Raw genomic sequence first — 6,478 nt, 5'->3', positions numbered from 1 at the left:
AAATGATGATCGACCATGGACCAGCCCGTACTGCAGGCCCAATCCGGGACATGATAAAGACAACCAGAGACTATGTGTTTATCTAGTATATATTCCATGTATATCTGTAACATAGTGTTTATCCTTATCCTTATCTTGTTAGGATAAACATGACCTTATGACGGTCTAATACCTTGTATATATATGGACCTTCTGGTCGACCTAATAATAAACACAAGTTCTCCTCTTCATTCACAACAATGTTATCATATCTATACTATTATTTATGAAGTGATTTTGCTTATTTGTCATTCTTTCCATGATTTTAGGTAATTTTGTTTACTTGTCATGTTTTAATTAGGTTTAAGCTGAGTCATTAATTTATTAATAGTTTTTTTTTGAGTCAATAATTTATTAATTTAAATAATATAACTATGAAATTTGTAACCATGTATATAATTATTTTGATATTGCTTATGTGTCATGTTCTACATGATTTTAGTTACTTTTACTTATTTGTCATATTTTTATTAGGTTATAGTATAGTCATTAAATTATTATTAATTTTTAGCTGAGTAATTAATTTATTAATTTAAATAATATAACTATAAACTTTGTAACTAGATATATAATTATTTTGATTTTGTTTATTTGTCACGTTCTCCATGATTTTACTCAATTTTACTATTTTTCATGTTTTTATTAGGATTTAGCTAAGTCATTAATTTATTACTCCTTCTGTTTCATTATAAGTGTCGTTTTAGGTTTCGGCACACGGATTAAGAAAACAATTAATTTTGTACATTTCCTATAAAAAAATATTATTACCTATACACCTAACCATATTTCAAACAATAGAAAAATAGATTTTGCATAAAATTAATAAATTTTGCATTGAAAATCGAAAACGACACTTATTTTGTAACGAAAAAAATTCTCTAAAATGACACTTAATATGAAACGAAGGGAGTATTAGTTTTCTCTCACTCATTAATTTATTAATTTAAATAATATAACTATTTCAAGATTTTTAATTAGATATATAAATTTTAAATAAATTTTGTAACTTCGACGAGTTAGAACCAATTCTTATTATTCTGTTTTAAAATCATATTTGTTACTGGTAATTTAAAATTATATTTGTTACTGGATGTGGAACATAATCTATCTTTTATTATACTTTATCGTTTAATGATAATATAGATAATGTATAAGTGATATTTATCTTAGTCTATCTTGTATTATAGTTATAGTAGTATGTAAATGCTAATACAAAGAATTATGATGTCGACTTTATCTTAGTATCCATCTTAATAATGTATTATAATTATTTTCCAACTCTATGCTATGATAGTATATATTCTCATCATACGTTTGATGGGAAATACACACAAAACTTACAAAACTTCATTTTTAAATAATATGAAACACTTTCAAATGTTGTCTTTTTGAAAAAGAACCCCATTTCACTTTTTCTTATTAGAGTTATTGAGTCGGCTAAAGATTACAATAAAATTAGAGTAAAAGTGTTGATACTTTAAAATCATGAAAAAGTTAAAAATTGTTTCAATTGAATTGGTATTGATGTTGTTGTAAATATATTAATTTATTTCATTTTTGATTCACATTAATTATATGATTTGGTGTTAGTCACTTATTTGAAATTTAATTTGTAGGAAACTAGGACTCATGCTTCTATTGAAAAATATTCTTTTGGTGACTTGTTTTATGGTAATTTTCTATATACGTTATCTCAACGGGATTCTTTTATTCTACATAATTTCACTTTCGGTGATTATACCATAAAATATAAAAAACTTCTCTGTTTTTTAAGATAAATTTTTATATAACAACCAAAATCATACCATGTGATGATTTTCCAAAAGAGTCAACAAATAATGATTTCAAAGAATTTAAAGAAATATAGGGACGTCAATATGAAAATAAATTTTTAGTCGGTATATTTTCTATATCATATTTTATTTTAATTGATGTGTCTTACTTATGATATGTTTGTTCACGAGTTCTTCTTTCTAATGTTGTGTGTTTTAGATATTATTGGCGAAGTTGTGAATGTTGAACCTTTGAAATATCTCATTGCAGAAGGAAGATCATTAACTAAGTTAGAATTGACTATTCGTGACACAATGTAAATTTTTTCAGAGTTTAATTTAATTAATATTGTTCTATTATTATGACATGACACCAATTTAAATTTTTTATATTTAGTGATACACGTTTAACATGTACATTGGGTCTTGTATGCAAACCAAGTATCAGATTTCTTTAAACTGATCATGAAAATCACTGGTGATATGTATTATTGAGTTTTATTCAAATTCTCTCCATAGTTCTATGTGGCCAAGAACATATACTACTAAAATAAAGATTTTTTTTAAAATTAGACTTTAAAATTAAAAGAAACTCATTTAAATTGAGATTCAATTTCTAAATATAAGAATCATGTATAACCAATAAGAAAAAAAAATTCACACAATAAACCATTGAAATTTGGTTAAAAAGACAGAAAAACACAAAAAATAATATTTTAATCAAATTAAATACATTAGCATAAATATAAAAATAATATTAAACTAAAATTATTAAAATATATATTAATTTGTGCGAGCCCACACCTAGTTCTAATTAAAAATGTGTTTGTTGTATGGTTTGATTCATATACGTGAAATATTTTTGATAATAATAAAGATAAGATGTTATAAAAAATAGGTTTTAAAAAAAATTGAGTTATCTGGGCCAAAGCCCAACTTATGAAAACAATATCGACGACTAATCTGGCCTCCAAATTTTCTAATGGAGTTTAAAACGTTTGGCTAAACAAATAGCAATTTACTTCCTAACATAACTCAAACTCATGATCGACAGGTTTACGCCTGCCAAAGTTTTCATCTTGCTACCAAGCAATTTAGAAGAATATTCCTCTTACCGCATGTAGCTCAATGTTATTATTTGATAATTAAAACAAACATGCGTATCATTTCTGGCGCAGCGTACGAATGGGTGAACGGTCGATCTAAGAATTTAGGATTCTTCGAGACATGTTCTTGGATCGATCAAAAGTTTCTTTCGATAGCTTTTTGAGACCAACTTCATGTTTGATGAATTGAATCAAATCGAACAAGGGATAAAAACAAAGCTCTTCTTACTAAAATCAAACGTATCTAAAACAAGACGACTAAAGTCGTTTATATAGCTATTCCCTTTGACAAACCCTAAGGGAATAAGAAACTTAAGATTAAAGCAATAAAGAAATAAAGCATCATTATCTTTAAAAGAAATAAAACTAAAACCAATTATCCTAGAAGCAATAGGATTTGAATGTGGTTGTAGTCGTTATGTTGGCGCCAAACTTAGGGATGCCGGGTTAGAAGGATTCGACCCCGAATCAGAACCGGTATTGGCGGGAACATAGCGAGACAGATGCTTAACATTGAAGACATCAGAAGTGTTGATATCCGCAGGAAGCTTCAAGCGATAGGCGTTATCATTGATTCTCTCCAGAACTTCAAGTGGACCAACTTTTATAGATTTCAGCTTGATATAGGTGTGTGCTGGCATACGATCACGAGTGAAATACGCCCACACCAAATCTCCCACGTCAAACACAAGGCACCTGCGACGAACATCTGCTGCAGTCTTGTTCATCGAATCATTCAAAGAAAATCTCTGCTCACAAACTTCCAATAGAAGCATCCTCATTGTTGCATCTATACTCTCTGCTGAACTCTCCACGTTCGCACCAAGAATTTTAATATGTCCATGTGTAGCACACCTGACTTGATTACAGGTTAAGAGGTCACCGCATAACCAAGAGATGTTGTAGAACTTATCGAGACGTTGAAGAAGCATCGTAAGCTCCCTACCATCCACCATATTATGTGAGAAGATGTAAACACATTCAAAAGCACCTCTCCATGAAAACGAGGTATTCCTACGGAAAGGCACGTCTTCATCCAAGACGCACAAAAGCTTGCTTGACCTGCAAGTAACATCTCTCCACCAGATTAAAGTCACGGGTGTGTAACTAGAACCAAGCTGTGGACGAAGAAAATCTCTTTTTATATAATGGAAATCCCACAAAACACCACATGCGTATTTCTTTATGTCTGCATAACTAATTGCACAAGTCCTAAACTCAAGGAACTGGCAGCGATTAGAGTGTAGAATAATCATCACGACACCAAAAGGACGATTACCACATATTGGTCTCATCACAATCTTAAAAAGAGACCATCGAATAATAACCGATGGTTGCACATGCGGACGAAGGTTACCATGGCGCATGTCGAACTTTGCCAAAAGCTTGAACTCCTCATTCCACGGGTCTTGAAAAGCAAATACTTTGTTTCCTATTACCCGCATTAAAGTAGCTAAACCACCTGAGGACGATGGTAGTAGCAAAACAGAAGAGTTATAATGAACACGGAACACACAACTAAAGGACTCCCACAAGTACTTGCTTGAAGCACAAGAAACGTAACTCTCCAAAGTTGTTGGCCCGTTGAAAAACATCGCACAACACCACACGTCAACATCTATCGGCCTTAGCCGGACACATGTACTTCCAATGTGGATAGCACACACTTCTGCTTCTATACGTATAATCAACCTCACGAGACTTATATTGGACATAAAATGCTGAAAGGAAGAATTAATACCGTAATCTCGGTAAGAGAAATGGTGAGAAACGTGAGATCCCCATAAGCCACATAGGTCTAACAAGCTGGAATACTTCAGCAACAAGACTGTTTGTCACATCATTATATGATCCCGGTATTAATATACACATGACTCGTAAGCACTCTTGATTAGTTCCCCACTGCAATCCAGTGGCATACATGAACCTTCTTGACGCTGTTGTAAACATGTAGGGAAGTAACACGAACGGCTGACAAGCTAGTGGTGTACACAGAAACTCAGATTCCTCCATACCAAAAGCGATGACACAAGGAAATTCCCATACTGATGTAGGGTCCACTCCTAACAAAACCACAGAAGCACTAACATGAAACGTCATACAACGTAAGATCAATCTCCAACCGTCGCAAAATTTGTACTCCTTGCTCGCATTCTGTGAAAGACCAGAATGTTCCTTTCCTTTACAAGCATTAGAATGAATCACGGGCATTGATGCAAAAATTCTCATCCCCGCGCGATGACTCACCGTAAGCGGTAGAACACATATCAATCTCCATGGAGATAACATCAGATCACGTACCCACATTAATCTTTCAGGAGCAAAGAAAAAGCTGCACTCGTTACTCCTTTCATTGTGCTTCACGTCATTATTTTGTTGCCATTTTCGAAGCACCAAATTTTTCGCGTCACCAAAATCCACTGAGAGCCAGAAATAATTTTGTTTTATGTCGCGTATAGACACCCGCACCAACGATGACATGTCATCGTCTCCCATGCGAAGTTTACTCAATAGTTCAAAAATATTTTTTTCTTGCTCTGCAGTGTCACTATCTTGCCGCGTATCATCAATAAACTTGTTAACGAGCACTCCTCCATGGTTTGTATAAATATCAATTTCTGTCACACACCTATGAGCTAAATGATACTGATGTGGAGAGAAACTTATTTCGCAAGAGGGAATATGCAACTTCGAGACGTTTAGAAGCTCCATGTCTTGATCCTTGGAATCCCCTAATAACATATTGTTTGGTGAAGAGGACGTACCTTGGACAAAACAGTTTGTGAACTAGTTGAATATCCTTGATAACAGAGACCAGTAGTTGTTTTCTCAGTCCTTCCTATATTCAAAATCTTGTCCAAAGTTGCAGATCATGTGTTTAACATACGAATTTTCTTATGTATCTCACTTAACTCATGCTCCAAAGTCACGCTTTTCTCCTTCTCACATAGCAGTTCTTTCCGAAGTTCAATAATATTGTTTTCTAATAAGTGTCTCTAGGAAAGAGACATCTCACTCACATCATCTCTTTGATCTTGCTTGAATTTCAGAGTACCAACCCTGGTGTCCAACAAGACTGTGTCATCTTCTGCACATTCGGAGCCACTGTTTGTTGGTAAAAAAAGATTGTGTCTTATAACATGATTGGCATGTTCATGTTCTGTATCTCGAGCACGATCTGGTGGTTTTCGAACCATTTGTTGATGACAATCCTTTCTCCTTAGATCAAAACTCACATGCTGATTCATCGCATCCACATATGTCCTTTTGTCCTCCACGTCAAAGAGTAAAACAGGTTCTGGTTTTTGCTCTTCAAAGCAATCTTCCTTTGTTGACAAACTTTTGATCTCAAAACAATTATGGCTCTAGTCAGAAGTTTCAGACATAGTTTGAAAGGTATGAGTTGAATCCTTGAGATCAAAACTCTTTTTGACACCACTATTTGTCCTAAAATCTTCTAGAGAAAGCGTTGGAGTTTCTTTAGTAGAGATAGAGTCATTAAATTTAACGCTTTCAACTTCCACTTTTTCAATCGTGACTTATTTCATCTCGTCTTGGTCG

This window comes from Brassica napus, chromosome C3 (genome assembly GCF_020379485.1).
Source record: "Brassica napus cultivar Da-Ae chromosome C3, Da-Ae, whole genome shotgun sequence".
Lineage (NCBI taxonomy): Eukaryota > Viridiplantae > Streptophyta > Magnoliopsida > Brassicales > Brassicaceae > Brassica > Brassica napus.
Note: the sequence above shows the minus strand (reverse complement) of the source record.